The sequence below is a fragment of the Giraffa tippelskirchi genome, chromosome 12, assembly GCF_054371585.1.
Source record: "Giraffa tippelskirchi isolate mGirTip1 chromosome 12, T2T-mGirTip1v1.2.pri, whole genome shotgun sequence".
Classification (NCBI taxonomy): Eukaryota; Metazoa; Chordata; class Mammalia; order Artiodactyla; family Giraffidae; genus Giraffa; species Giraffa tippelskirchi.
Genome location: NC_137286.1, coordinates 103,455,469 through 103,471,929, shown reverse-complemented (window position 1 = coordinate 103,471,929; position 16,461 = coordinate 103,455,469). Strand labels below are relative to the sequence as shown.

The window sequence follows — 16,461 nt, the reverse complement described above, 5'->3', positions numbered from 1 at the left end:
TTAAGTGATTTGGAAAAGACCCCCATGCTGGAAAAGATTGAGAGCAGGAGAAGAGGGCAACAGAGGTTAAGTTGGTTGGATGGCATCATTGACTCAATGGACATAAGTTTGAGCAAACGCCAGGAGATAGTGAAGGACAGGGAAGCCTGGAGTGCTGCAGTCCATGGGGTCACAAAGAGTCGGACACAACTGAGTGACTGAACAACGACTGGTTTTTATGCTTCACCATTTGTTCTTACAGTACTGCATGATACTAGAGAAACTACACTGCTTCCATATTCAAGTACCAGTTGGGTAGTTCAAAGCCCTATAACCAATTTTGCTATGAAATGTAGCTTTTATATCTTGCAGCTGATATTATTTGTATCATTACAGTGCATCAGCATGAAAAAAAAATGGCTCAGAGAATCTAATTTGCAATATTGGTTCAAAGTTACAATGTGTAGGATTTATACTCATGAGTCACACTTTCATGTGTAGCTCTCAATTAAAAAGATGGTGAGATCGATTATTCAAGAAGCAGAGGAGCAGAAAAATGTCTGACAGAATTTCATGGGGAAAGATAGCTTAATTTGGACTGGGAGTTCACCTTACTAATTGTTCAAAATGCAAATGGAGAAGAGTTTTCTCCTGTTAAAGAACAGCTAAAGGAGAATTTAAAAAGCATGGTTATTATTTTTTTTTCTTTAAAGCATGGTTATTTTCACATGCCATCAATCAATAGTTTATTGAGTATATTGAGTATTGAATTTTCCCAAGGTTGTTAGTCTAAAAGGGGATGATTTTTAAATGTTAGTTCATTAAGTAACACCGAAGAATCTTTTATTTGACTTTATTTGTAGCTTAAGTCGTGTATAATATCTGCAGGTTAATAGCTGAGAAATTACTGTATTTTTATTATACTTCATGTTCTTTTGTCTCATGATGAGTTTGGATATGAGTCAGTAAGACAAGATGTACCTCAGAGTAAGTACTTTCCAGAATTAATCTAAGCATTTGATGAATAAGATATGTATGATATCAGTATTCTCAACATAAAACAAAGGGAGAGTCCAGATGAAGCAATTTTAGAGAATAATTTAGACAGAAGTACAAGAAAGAATAGTGGATTACTGAGCTTCAAAAAGAACGCATCTATCAATCACAATTTCAAAATACATCAGTGGAAAGAGAGGAAAATTGTGCTACCCAGCACTGTTGAAAGGTGCTCTGATGTTGGAAACATGTGCCATTTGGGCTGCTGGCTGCCTTGCTCGCTCTGCTTCCCCTCTGCCCAGTTCAGTCCAGCCTTTCTAGAATTTGCTTTCTGTCCCAGCACCACATCTGCATGGAGCAGGGACTCAGTGAATGGTAGCTCTTAAGAACACCTTTTTGATAGGTCCTTGGGGAACAGAATCCACATTCATATGAACTACCAAGACGGTGGGCTCTGGGGCCAGGCTGTCAGATTCCAATCCCCTATCTGCTCTTAACCAACTGCGTGACCTTGAGCATGTTATTTAACCTCCGGGTGTCAGTGTACTTGCATTGAAAATGAAAATAAAAGCAGTATCGTAGAAACATGTACGTCAGGGTTAATATCAAGGCATACCAAATACCTGCTAGAGAGTAAGCATTTAGTGGTGCGTGCATGCTCAGTCATGTCCGACTCTTTGTGACCCCATGGACTGTAACCTACAAGGTTCCTCTGCCCACGGGATTCTCCAGGCAAGGATGCTGGAGAGGGTTGCCATTTCCTCCTCCAGGGGATCTTCCCAATCCAGGGATCGAACCCTCATCTCTTGCGTCTCCTACATTGGCAGGCAGATTCTTTACCACTCAGCCACCTGAGAAGCCCAGGAAGCATTTGGTATGCTTGAGCTATTCTTACACAGAGGACAGGAAAACATAACCAGCTGGATAGTATCATTCTCTGCAAGTGAAACAAAACAAAACATATACAAACACCTCCTAAGGGCCATTGAATCAAGTTTAGCTGAGTGAAATAAATACATACTCTTGCCCCTACGTACACACACACAGATACACACACACACACACACACCAGAGGCTTATAAAAATAGAAATGAATATCTCTCACACATAAAACAAGCCAGAAGGTAGGCAGCCCAGGCTGCTCTAATGGACACGTGATCATCTGGGTCCAGGCCGATAGTTGTACAACTCTCCCTCCGCAGACAGCATCCTCATGGCCCCTGAAGGTGCTTGGTCCCTACCATCTCATCTCCTTTTCCAGGCAAGGAGAAGGGAGAAAGGGTCACAGGGCCTGCGCTTACCCTTTAAAATTATTTGTCAGTAGTCACATGCAACACTTCCAATAACATTCCGCTGATCAGAGCCCCATTGAGCTAGGAGGTAGCCTAAGAAAGAGTCCCTACTCTGAGGGGTCACTTGTCCAGCCAATAACTGGGGGTTTGATTACAAAGGAGAAAATGGACATCAGGGAGGACAGCAGCCTAGCAGGTAAGGACCTGGTTCAGAGCAAGAAACAATGGGAATATTTAAGAGAAATGAGGGTAATCCCCCAATTCCGTCTATTTGCTTCCTTATTTGTCAGGACACAGTTGTCAATGGTTTACTTCATTGTGTTTTATGTTTTAATCCTAAGAATTATGAAAAGGATTATGGTCTCAGCCCTCCTGGAAATGCTCTGCAGAAGAGTATCCAATTCATTGGGACCTCAGAGCTTAGAGAGGAAAAGCGCTTAGGGAGGATTTCAAAGAAAAGCCATCTGATGACTAAGATGACTAACCGCTCAGAATGATAAAACCGAGGTCAGACCTTTAAGAAAGGGGTGTGAGTCATCGAGGGAGAGAAATGGCTCGAGGGTGACTAAAGAATGATCTCTTGCTACAAAAGGACTCTGCTCCCGAGGAGAGGAGAGGGGAAGAGGGGAGCAAGGATGGCCGGCCAGCTGTTCGTTTCCATTGAGGCTGGAGAGAAGCAAAGGAGAAGCAAAAGTGACTTAGGGTGACCCGTAAGGAGAAACGTGCTGACAAGGCGGCATTAAATACTGCAAGTGGAGATTATACACAACCTTGGCATGTGCTCCTCCCCCCAGGCAGGGCTGGGGGCAGGTAGAGACAGCAGGTGAACCCCCTGAACATCAAAGGTCCTCTCTCCCATGCCTCAGTTTCCCTCGTGGAATAACTATGTTTCGGAGTTCAGAAAAGGGATACTGTGATGATCTGAAAGCTAAGTTCTGGTTTTGCCTGTGCATGAAAAGTAAGAACAACACAGTATCAGTGCATTGCAGAACAGACCCTCCAAGGAGAAAGGAATGAATTTTCCATGATTTAAGATACAAATTATAATAATAATGCTTGGCTTTCCAGTCAGGATGCACTTCATGCTCTGCAGATGTTAAGCAATGCCAAACAAAATACACATGGATAAAAGAAAAACAGATAGAACATGGCTCAGAAATAAGACAATTACTTATGAAGGCAAGAAAGAGAAAAGAAAGAGTAAGAGCCGAGTGGGACCTGGGTCATGGGTCTCAAAACAGGCAGTGGCAGCTGGGAGTATCCTCTGTTCATGGGATTCTCCAGGGAAGAATACTGGAGTGGGTAGCCATTCCCTTCCCCAGGGGATCTTCCCGACCCAGGGATTGAACCTGGGTCTCCTGTGTCGCAGGCAGGTTCTTTACCACTGAGCCACCAGACAAGCCTTTAACATCGGAATCTGATTATTCACTCATTTATCAAGTGTGCACTATGTCCTGCTGGTTTCCATTTGCATCTCTGACCCAGTCTCTGCCTTCTCTGCTCTGCTTCTGGTCCCACGGTCTAACCTGTAGGATTGGCTTTCACTTGGACTTGAGTACCTGGAGGCACCAGCAGGAGCTTGGAGACTGGCTGGCGTGTTTATAACCCTGGCTTCCTCTCATCAGGGTTGCTGTGGGTTGGCTGCTCTAAAGGCAACACTTTCTGGAATCTCAGTTCAGCTGCTCAGTCATGTCCAACTCTTTGCAACCCCACAGACTACAGCACACTAGGCTTCCCTGTCCATCACCAACTCCCATAGCTTGCTCAAACTCATGTCCATCGAGTTGGTGATGCCATCCAACCATCTCATCTTCTGTCCTCCCCTTCTCATCCTGCCTTCAATCTTTTCCAGCATCAGGGTCTTTTCCAATGAGTCAGTTCTTCACATCAGGTGGCCAAAGTATTAGAGTTTCAGCTTCAGCATCAGTCCTTCCAATGAATATTCAGGACTGATTTCCTTTAGCATTGACTAGTTGGAACTCCTTGCAGTCCAAGGGACTCTCAAGAGTCTTCTCCAACACCACAGTTCAAAAGCATCAATTCCTCAGCACTCAGCTTTCTTTATGGTCCAACTCTCACATCCATACATGACTACTGGAAAAACCATAGCTTTGACTAGACCGGCCTTGATCAGCAAAGTAATGTCTCTGCTTTTTTAATATGCTGTCTAGGTTGGTCATAGCTTTTCTTCCAAGGAGCAACCGTTTTTTAACTTCACGGCTGCAGTCACCATCTGCAGTGATTTTGGAGCCCAAGAAAATAGTCTGTCACTGTTTCCATTGTTCTGGCACACAGTATGCACCAAATTATCTGCAAAATGCTTTCCCTACCTTCCTTCTCTATCAGCAAAAAAATTAACAGTGGTTTTTCTCCATGTGTCAAGGACAACACTCTATCTAACTGTTCTGCCTCAGAACTAAATCAAATCCTGCTGTTATGATACAACTGGGAGGGCACTTGTTTGCCTTGATACTCTGAAGAACGTCATGCTGGTCCATTACTCTGATGGCATTATGCTAATTGGATTTGGGGAGCAGGAGGTGGCAGGCGCCTTAGGTGCGTTGGCAAAACATGTGCCAAAGAGTTGGGAGCTAACCCCTTGGGAAGTCCAGGGGCTGCTGCATCACTGATGGTCCCAGGGGCCTGAGGCATGCTGGGATGTCTTCTTATGCAAGTGGGAGACAGCTGCTGTGCCCCACCCCACACCCCCTGGGAGACACAGCACCGAGATGTTAGAGGCAGCTTCAACCACATGTCGCTGTGTGCCCGTCTGACTGACTCTCGGGTAACCTACCAGGCTGCCCATTTTGAATGGGCACAGGGTATGAAAGGTTCTGAAACAAATCCAGGCTGCGTTACAAGCCCTGTGAGCTGCAGACCGCATGGCCTGGGAGAATCTGTGGCAGACGGAGATGCTACGGGGGTGGGGTTGGGGGTGGAGAGGGCCTGTGAAGACCCAGTAAGAGCCAAGTAAAGCCAACTGCTGATAAATATTTTTTTTCAGTCATTTTTTTGCTTTTACTTGCACTGACTCTTCGTTGCTGTAAGCGGATCCTTTCTCTAATTTCAGTGAGTGGGGGCTACTCTTTGTTGCAATGAGTGGGCTTCTCAGTGAGTGGCTTCTCTTGTTGCTAAACAAAGGCTCTAGGCTCACAGGCTGCAGTAGTTGTGGTGCATGGGCTCAGTTACTCCTCAGCATGTGGGATCTTCTCGGACCAGGGATCGAACCCGCGTCCCCTGCACTGGCAGGTGGATTCTTAACCAGCGGACCACCAGGGAAGTAGTCCTGCTGGTAACTATTTTTGCAGTTGAAAAGCAGCTCTTGGACAGTTTGAGGGCCCCAGAGGGACTGACCGTTTGACCCACTGCCCCTCACACCCAGGGCATGCCCAGCAGTGTGCTGTGCATGACGCACTGAGACCAGGCTCTGCAGGTCTAGAAACCTCAAATTGGGCGGTCCAGGCTCCGTGGCACCTCTTCCTACAGCTTGACTGCTTCCCTCTCAACACACACTGGTGGACCCATGGAAAGCTCCCTGCAGCCACTTGCAGAGAAGGAGGAACTGGCCGGATTTATTCATGGATGTACACGGTAGGATGGAACCAGACAGCAGGGATGAGCCAATGAGTTACAGCCTGCCTGGCGGCAGCCCGAAAAAAAGAAGGGTGGGGCGGGTCCTCCTGCTTTACTGTAGAGAAGCGAAGGAGGTCTGAGAAATGACCACCTGACTCATGGGCAGTGATAGCAGGTTCACCACGCTGATCGGGGATTTGGAAAAAATAAACCGTTTAGTGATGGGAGGGCTTGGGAGAGATGTGTGGCTGGACGCTTTGGAATGTGTACAGAATCTGTACAATCCCACAGCCTGGCAGGCTTAGACAACAGCCATTTCTTTTCCCACGTTGTGGAGGCTAAAAGTCCCAACAGCAAGGTACCATGAGGGCTGGTTTCCCGTGAGGCCTCTCTTCCTGGTTATGAGACGGCGGCCTTCTCTCGGTCCTCACCCGGCCTCTCCTCTGAGCGCCCGTGGTGAGGGCTCTTTGAGGTCTCCTCGTCTTTCTTCCCCTTTGTTCCTCATTTTTGTTTATTCAAATTTTTTTCCAGCTCTACTGAGCTATAATGAACAGATAGTCTTCCTCCTCTTCTAAGGACAATAGTCCTGTTGGGTTAGCACCCCCCCTGTAGGGCCTCATTTAACTTGAATCATCTCCTTAAGGGGCCTCCCTGGTGGCTCAGATGGTAAAGAATCCTCCTGTCAAAGCAGGAGATGTGGGTTCCATCCCTGGGTCGGGAAGATCCCCTGCAGAAGGAAATACCAACCCACTTCAGTATTCATGCCTGGAGAATCCCCATAGACAGAGCAGCCTGATGGGCTACAGTCCATGGGGTCACAAAGAGTAGGGCACGACTTACTGGCTAAAAAACAACAACAACAATCTCCCTTAAGGCCCTTCTCCAAATATATAAAACTCATGGATATGAGGAGGGGAAAACCTAGCCCCTAGCAATAATCAGGTGGTCAAGTTGATCCACCCTGGGCACCTGTGTCAGTCTTTCCTTGTCACCCACGAGCCTGCTCCAGGGGCTCATGAACAAAGGACATAGGAGGGAGGGTGGAAGCTGTACACAGGCCAGTAGCTTATTCCCTCCCCAACTCTGGTCTGGCTTCTGCGGGGGCTGAATGTCCAACCTGCCGGCATTTGATCAACACTGAGACCCTGAGATGGAACTGCACCCCAAGGGGTCAGCAGGAGACCCCCCCAGCAGAATCAGCCTCAGTGGGATAGCTCTTTGCTCCAATCATGTGCTTGCCTTCCCTGCCCCGCAGGAGTTCGACAAGCACTAGCATTCCTGAACTCAGAGACTGTCTTCTCTATCACCACAATGTAAAGAGATGCATTTACAGAGGCTGTCATTTGCCAGTGGGATCTTGACCATAGAATTCACTGGCATTATCACATGCTTCATTCTCTAGGGGGAAAAAAGAAATGTTAGTCACTCAGTGGTGCTCGACTCTTTGTGACCCCATGGACTGTAGCAAGCCAGGCTCCTCTATCCATGAGATTTTCCAGGCGAGAATACTGGAGTGGGTAGCCATTTCCTTCTCCAGGGGATCTTCCCAACCCAGGGATTGAACCCACGTCTCCAGCATTACAGGCAGATTCTTTACCATCTGAGTCACTAAGGAAGCCCTTAGAGGAATATTTTTAGGACCAGGTGATATAGTTGATTCCAATTCATTAATGATGTATTTTGAATCAACCATTCATTCAATCATCCATTTATTCAATCTCCAACTCTATGACTGCATGTTTCACTTTAGAGAAATTATGTCTATGAATTCTTCATTTTTCAAATAGTTTTCAGCATCTTCTAGAAGTATCTACATTCTTCCTGCTGGATTTTCACTGGGCTACTACATAATGGCATTAAACTCTGAACAGCAGCCTTCCCACAAATTTCACTTGAAGCTGCTCCTTTTGGAACTAGACAATAGCAAAGGAGAACAAAATTAAATAGTCTAGACAATGAAGGAAAAAAATGTTTTGTTTATATTTTATTAGAGGTGACTTGCCAGTCTGATGCCATGTTAAAATTACCCAGAGTAAAAAAGGAATGTGTAGTTCTATAAAAATCTGTTTATTTTGAAGCACTTCCCTAATGAGTTATGCATATAACTAAAATTCTAGGTCACTTCATCCACAGAGATAGACTCTGCATCTATTCAGTGCTTGCAGAAAAGAAGGTAGAAATACCATTATCATCTTGCTATGAACGTCCTTATGGATGTCTCCTTGTGTCCATGTGCAGAAGCAGTTCTAGGGTACTTACTGATAGAATTGCTGAGTTATTGCTGGGAATAACATTCAACTAGCACAGTGTTATCAAGTTGTGCCCAGGGACTGCCCTGGTGGTCTACTGGTTAAGAATCTGCCTTCCAATGCAGCGGAAGTGGGTTCAATCCCTGGTTGGGGAACTAAGATCCCACATACAGGGGGACAACTAAGCCCACCAGGCCACAGCTACTGAGCCTGCCGACCCCAAGGAAGACCCCATGTTCAACAACTAAGATCTAACGCAGCCAAATAAATCAGTATTTCTTAAAATTACCCATAGTAACACTGAACCAATTGGGCCATCTTATTGCTCCCATCTAGTTCCATTTTTTCCATCCCTATTTCCAATTATTTCTTGAGCATTTACTACATGCTAACCCTGGAGAATTCCATGAATTGTACAGTCCATGGGGGTTGCAAAGAGTCAGACACGACTGAGCCACGTTCATGCTCCACTCTCTAAGCACTGGATACAAAGTGACTAAGTCCTTACCATTACAAAACTTACATTTAAATTTTTTGGAATCCACTCTGCCAAAGAAATCAGACCACTACCCTAAGAAGTTTCATATCCAGTTTATTCTCCAGTTTCAAATATCTTCTTCTAGATCAACTAAAAATAAATAGAATTTCACCAAATTATTTAAATTGAGCCTTACCAATTTCGTGCACCTAAATCAGCTTTCAAATACTACAGAAACCAACTGTTAAGTATCACAGATGCTTGAAAACTAGTTTGAAGAAAATAGTTGGCAGTGGGATTGCATTTGCAAAATGTGAAAGCTTTGTGAAAATTAGCAGCACTAAAATAATGTCTGACAAAGACTGTTCACATAACACTTTTTGCTTCAGCTACAAACTCCAGCACTAAAGTTTTTCAAAACCACTTTGTATCAGTCATTTTGCAGAAGCATTTTGATGTCATTGTGGTTCATTACAATGGTTAAAGTTACTGTCAGTTTTCCAAAATATTCTATTTCAGAAATTCCTGGCATTATGAAACTGTAGCCCAAGTAATTTTTCTAATGGCTAAAAAGGTTTTAGTCTTTTGTCAGCAAGTACTGTAGTCAAAATATTTCAACCACAAACTCTTCTTTATTCCCTGAGAGTACAGCCAAGGACCTGAATGATAGCAGAGAGGTGGGGACAGGATATGGCCAGTCAGCAGAAAATTCTGAGTCTACTCAGAGGACCAAAGCCTAATTGCTCACCTATTTCATATGACAACCAGAAAGACTGTTTTGAGAAAACTTCTGTAGATTTCTTTTTAAAGTGTCTCCAAGAGAAATTTTAACAAGTCTAATCAAGTGCTAGTTCCATATTTATGTGATTTTCCCAGAAATTTGACCTAACAAGCAGTTTCACTGGAAATTTACAGACATAACAGAATAGTGAAGCAAAATTAGCCTAATTACAGTATAAATTAAAAATCCAAGTCAGTTCAAGGCAATTCAGCAGCTGTACAGTTGCCACTGAAATTTTGATAGGAATTGCACTGAATCTATAGCTGGCTTCAAATAGTTTGGACACTTTAACAGTATTAATTTCATTTCAATCCTTGTAAATGGAGTATTTTTCCACTTATGTGTGCCTTCATCAGTTTCTTTCCTTAATGTAGTATAGTTTTCAGTATACAGGTTTTCATTTCCTTGGTTAAAATTATTAAGAATTTTATTCTTTTTGATGTAGTTAAAAATGGGAATTTTCCTTAATTTCTCTTGAGAGTTAGCAATAAAAAAAAATGAAGTTGCTCAGTCGTGTCCGACTCTGCGACCCCATGGACTGTAGCCTACCAGGCTCCTCAGAATTTTTCAGGCAAGAGTATTGGAGTGGGTTGCCATTTCCTTCTCCAGGAGATCTTCCCGACTCAGGGGTCAAACCCGCCGTCTCCCACATTGTGGGCAGACGCTTTACCGTCTGAGCCACCAGAGTATATGTAGAAATATACCAGATTTTATGTATTGATTTTGTATCCTGCAAACTTATTGAATTCATTTATTAGTTCTAACAGTTTATTGATGTATCTTTAGGGTTTATTTGTATACACACACACATATTGAAAAAAAATATGTATTACTTATTAAAAAATAGAGTATTACTCAGCCATAAAAAAAGAAAGTGCTCTTACCATTTGTGACAACATGGATGACCTTGAGGGCATTAAGCTAAATGAAAGTCAGAGAAATACTGCCTGATCTCTCTTATATGTGGACTCTAAAATTAAAAAAAAGACAAGGTATAGGGAACAGATCCGTGGTTGCCAGAGGTGGAGGGGGATGAAGGGTGGGAGAAAAGGGTGAAGGGAGTCAAAATGTAGCATTTTAACTTTTTTGGTCACCATGCGGCATGTGGGATATTCCTTTCCTGACCAGGGATCGAACCTGGACCCCCTACAGTGGAAGTGCAGCATCTTAAGGGCTGGACCACCAGGGAAGTTCCCAAAGTGCAACATTTTTCTAAATAAATAAATAGGAAATGAAATAAATTAAGGATAACTTAATCCATTGTTCTTGATTCATTTACACTTAACTCATCCAAATGCATTTTGTAAGACCCATTTATTATCCAAGAAATCTTTTGAACCTTTTTATGACAAAGTCTTTTGTCTCTGAACCAGTAAGTTCTAATTTTCCACATAAATGAAGATTGGGCCTTGAGAGACCGATTGATTGTCAACTTAGATTCTTGAAATTTGAAGTGAAATATAGACTCGATATTATGTTTATTGCTTTGAGCATTGAATAAAGTAATTTAAAAAAAAAAAGAAGAAATTTCTCAATGTAGGCCCAGGTAACCATAGTCAATAAGGGCTAACAATAGACATGAAACTGGTCTGTCAGCCCTATTCAAAATTATTATGAAGCAAGAGTATGGGATCAGAGAGATAGTCTCTTCCTTCCTCCTCTAAAAATACAAAAAGTAAGTTTGCCTGGAAGAGATGGGAATGGCTCCAAGTGATGGTGTTACCTGGAAAAACTAATGTAATCGTTAGGAAAAAGTTGACTCCAACTGACTAGTTTTCTCCGTGAATTTATTACAAGTCTGACAATCTCCTAGATGCTTCTTGCAAACTAGAAAACCCTCATTGTATCTGTTTCCACAGTTCCAAGTTGTGCCTTACTGTCAAAGCATAACTAGGTCCCCATAAATCACTGCAATGGCTTTCCCAACTCTCCCTTCAATACTTTTTCTGCCTCAAGGCTCCTGATATTTGATTCAGTTCTTCCTCATGTTGCTCTGGCCTTAACATCTAGGGCAGTTGAATATATTTTAGAAGCTGGAGAAAGAAGCAGGATTTGGAAACAGAAAAATCTGGATGCAGATAATGCAGATCTGAGTTAGGGAGTTGAGATTCAGTTTGAATGCCTAATCCCATGGTCACAAGCTTATTCATGCCCGTTTTCATGGAGAGAATCAAATTCTGAAAGGGTACAATCTTTGTCTTGATTTTTTAAAATTAATTTTTATTTTTGGCCCCACTGAGTCTTCGCTACTGTGTGGGCTTTCTCTGGTTGTAGCAAACGGGGGCTTCTCTTGTTGCAAAGCACAGGCTCTAGGCAGGCAGGCTTCAGTAGTTGCAGCATGTCAGCTCAGTAGTTGTGGCACACAGGCTCATCTGCCCTGCAGCATGCGGAATCTTTCCAGACCAGGGATCGAACCTATGTCCCCTGCACTGGCAGGCAGACTCCTAACCACTGGACTACCAGGGAAGTCCTGTCTTACTTGATTTCTTTTTTTTTTTTAAGGAAAATTTTAATGGAAAAAAGATTATTTTGCATAATTATTCTTCACCATGTGTTTTTCATTTATTCACGGTATTTCTGCTTCATTACTTTGGCTATCACTACAGTGACATTCTCCCGGAGACAAGAATTCTCATTATATGCTTTTTACACTAGAAACTTCTCATCAATTCTTGAAATTGTCCTTGTGCCAACCCACCAAGACCAAGGCAAATCCGATGGAGGTTACTGATACTCAATTGGAGTCTTCAACTGGAGCCTCACACGTAAGAGGACACATCCATGCTTTCTCCTAGCTTAGAAAATTTGCCCTGCTGGAGTTAAACTGCCAGTGTCTTCTGAAAACCCAAATAAAACAAAACATACACTTCGTTAGTATCTTCCCACTGTAAGGAAATAGAGACGTGAGCTACTTTATTATTATTATTTTGGCTGAGCCACGCAGCATGTGGGATCTTAGTTCCCCAGTTAAGTTCAGTTGCTCAGTCATGTCCGACTCTTTGCGACCCCATGGACTGCAGCATGCCAGGTCTCCTTGTCCATCACCAACTCCCGGAGCTTGCTCAAACTCATGTCCATCAAGTCAGTGATGCCATCCAACCATCTCACCCTCTGTCGTCCCCTTCTCCTGCCTTCGATCTTTCCCAGCATCAGGGTCTTTTCAAATGAGCCAGTTCTTCACATCAGGTGGCCAAAGTATTGGAGTTTCAGCTTTAATATCAGTCCTTCCGATGAATATTCAGGACTGATTTCCTTTAGGGTGGAATGGTTGGATCTGCTTGCAGTCCAAGGGACTCTCAAGAGCCTTCTCCAACACCACAGTTCAAAAGCATCAATTCTTCGGCCCTCAACTTGCTTCACAGTCCAACTCTCACATCCATACATGACTACTGGAAAAACCATAGCTTTTGACTAGATGGACCTTTGTTGGCAATGTCTCTGCTTTTTAATATGCTGTCTAGGTTGGTCAGGGATCAAACCCATGCTCCCTGCATCTCTGCATTCAGAGTGTGGAATTTTTTAACCCCTGGACCACTAGGGAAGTCCCATGAACTTACTTTAATGAGCAAACTTATGGATTTTGCTTAGTATTTTACTCAAGCCAGGTGCAAAATCATAAAATTGGCTTCATCTTATTTTTTAAAATAATTTTATTTATTTTTGCCCATGCTGGGTCTTCATTGCTGCACGTGGGTTTTCTCTAGTTGCAACCAGCAGGGGCTATACTCCGTTGTGGTGCACAGGCTTCTCACTGCAGTGGTTTCTCTTGTTGCAGAGCATGGGCTCTAGAGTGCGAGCTCAGTAGTTGTGGCACAGGTGCTTAGCTGTTCCACAGCATGTGGGATCTTCTGGGCTCAGGGATCGAATCCATTCTCCTGCGTTGACAGGCAGACTCCTGTCCATCGAGCCTCCAGGGAAGTCCAAAATGGGCTTCATTTTAATGTCACACTCCTGTTCGTTTGTTGACCTTATTTTCTAAAGCTATTAGGTGACTTTCATTTCTCTGAGTTTTAAAGGTATTATCCATCTGTATGCCTTTACAGAAGCAATGATACTTTCTGCCTAAAATACCCTTGCTACTTGTTCTCTGGTCAAAGAGTACCTCCTTCATCAAGTTCAGCCTTCTCTGTGAAGATTCCTTTCTCACCCAGGGACTCTTCTATCCCACCCCTTCTGCTCACCTTGGCACAGTGGATCAGCCACAGAACTCCTATGTTGCTCACACTCCATGTCCTCTGCTAGTCCACCTAGAACAGTCTGTGGCCTTCCTCTTCCACCAAGCTCTTTGGAGTCCTTGAGGGAAAGGAGCATGTTTTATTCATTTTTATGGTCCCATCCCACAGAACGGTACCTGATTTAATCTAGAAGCTTATAAATATTGAATGAATTTTGAGTTTTCCTACTTTCTACATTTAATTTACTTCACATTTCTTTTTAAGTTTCAAACCTTTTCTTATTCTTTTTACAGTTAATGATCTCAAATGGGATAAACTGACCATCAGACATTTAGGAAACCACTTTCGTTTTCAGATCTGTACAATGGAGCTAATGACACAAACCTACTTTAAAAGCTTGTGTTAAAAATAAACGCTGTAGTCTCTCTTCAGAGGAAAATGCTAAATAAATAAGGATTCACTTTGGAAAACCATGGGGCAATTTTCTCCAAAGTTAGACATACCTTATGATCAAGCAACACTCTCAGTATTTACTCAAGAGAAATGAAAACATATCCTCAAGAGTATTTCACTTCAGTTCAGTCACTCAGTCATGTCTGACTCTTTGCGACCACATGGACTGCAGCATGCCAGGCCTCCCTGTCCATCACCAACTTCCAGAGTTTACTCAAACTCATGTCCACTGAGTCAGTGATGCCATCTAACCATCTCATCCTCTGTCATCCCCGTCTCCTCCCACCTTCAATCTTTCCCAGCATCAAACCTGGGTTCAATCCCTGGGTCAGCAAGATTCCCTGGAGAAGGGAAGGGAAAGTATTCTTGCCTGGAAAATTCCATGGACAGAGGAGTCTGGCGTGCTACAGTCCACGGGGTCACAAAGGGTCAGATACAACTGAGTGACTAACACTTATTCATACAGCATAAAATCAAGGGAAAAAAAAACAACCAAATTTCCATCAAGAGAAGAATGTATAAATAAACTGTGGTATATTCATACAGTGGACTACTACTTAGCAATAAAAAATAAATTCAACTGTTAATACTAGCAACAACATAATTGAAACTCAGAAACACTAAGCTGAAAAAAAAAGCCAGACAACAAAGAGTACATACTGTACATACAATTTCATTTCTGTGTAATTTAAGAACAGGTAAAACTAATCTATGGTTATAAAAATCAGAATATTGGATTATTCTAGTTGGGGAGGGGATTAGCTGGGAAGAAGCACAGGGAATTATCAATGGAAGGGCAATGTTCTAATCTTGCTTGGAGATATTGGTTATAACATTGTATATATCAGTCAAAAATCATCCAAATGAACACTTAGGATCTGTGCATTTCAGGGTACATATATTTAAAAATTCTATCTCAATTTCTTCCTCCCTATCCAAATATATGTATATAGACATATATATATATATAATACACATGCATATGTACACAAATATATATGTACAAAAATATATATATAAAATAAACACATACATATGCACAAATACATATATACAAAGTCTAAAACAGTAGGCCACAGTAAGAACACATTTAATTTTGGAATTCATTTTGTTATACTATTATTTTCATACTCTCTAATTATGTTTTTCTTAGGATAAGAGTAATACCATTTGTTACCCTTAGTCCAGATCCACTGATGAGTGAGATAAGTAATAGGATCTACTAAAAAATAGAAATTTGACACAGAACTACAATTTTACTATGACAAGTTTTTTGTTTTTTTTTTACTTCGCAGCTTGCAGGATCTTTTCATACTGTTCATGGGGTTCTCAAGGCAAGAATACTGAAGTGGTTTGTCATTCCCTTCTCCAGTGAACCACATTTTGTCAGAACTCTCCATGTTTTGTCAGAACTTTTGAACTGTGGTGTTGGAGAAGACTCTTCAGAGTCCCTTGGACTGCAAGGAGATCAACCCTGAATATTCATTGGAAGGACTGATGCTGAAGCTGAAGCTCCAATACTTTGGCCACCTGATGTGAAGCAGCCATGAAATTAAAAGATGCTTACTCCTTCGAAGGAAAGTTATGACCAACCTAGACAGCATATTAAAAAGCAAAGACATTACTTTGCCAACAAAGGTCCGTATAGTCAAGGCTATGGTTTTTCCAGTGGTCATGTATGGATGTGAGAGTTGGACTATGAAGAAAGCTGAGCGCCAAAGAATTGATGCTTTTGAACTGTGGTGTTGGAGAAGACTTTTAAGAGTCCCTTGGACTGCAAGGAGATCCAACCAGTCCATCCTAAAGGAGATCAGTCCTGGGTGCTTATTGGAAGGACTGATGTTGAAGCTGAAACTCCAGTCCTTTGGCCACCTGATGCAAAGAGCTGACTCATTTGAAAAGACCCTGATGCTGGGAAAGATTGAGGGCATGAGGAGAAGGGGACGACAGAGGGTGAGATGGCTGGATGGCATCACTGACTCAATGGACGTGGGTTTGGGTGGACTCAGGGAGTTGGTGATGGACAGGGAGGCCTGGCGTACTGTGGTTCACAGGGTAGCAAAGAGTCGGACACAACTGAGCGACTGATCTGAACTGAACTGATGCGAAGAACTGACTCATTGGAAAAGACCCTGACGCTGGGAAAGACTGAAGGTTGGAGGAGAAGGGGAGGACAGAAGATGAGATGGTTGGCATCACTGACTTGATAGACATGAGTCTGAGTAAGCTCCAGAAGTTGGTGATGGACAGGGAAGCCTGGAGTGCTGCAGTTCATCCGGTCTCAAAGAGCCAGAAATCACTGAGCAACTGAACTGAACTGCAGGATCTTAGTTCACAGACCAAGGCTCGAATCCATGCCCTCTGCAGTGGACTCAGAGAGTCTTAACCACTGGACCACCAGGGAATTCCCAAGATTTTTTTTAAGTTAACTAAAATAGTGTGTATCTGCGCACACGCTAGTCCGCACGCTCAGTAGTGCCCGACT

The 16,461-nt window shown here is 42.9% G+C and overlaps 1 long non-coding RNA gene across 1 annotated transcript in view; it reads right to left on the bottom strand.

Annotated features, from left to right (window-relative positions):
- LOC145529299 (uncharacterized) overlaps nucleotides 1–16,461 on the bottom strand; it is a 32,679-nt gene that overhangs the window by 15,224 nt on the left and 994 nt on the right. The window contains exons 2-3 of the long non-coding RNA XR_014071101.1: nucleotides 13,530–13,641; nucleotides 10,233–10,318 (exon numbers count right to left, since the gene is read on the bottom strand). This is a non-coding gene — a long non-coding RNA (uncharacterized LOC145529299). The remainder of the gene's footprint in view (nucleotides 1–10,232; nucleotides 10,319–13,529; nucleotides 13,642–16,461) is intronic.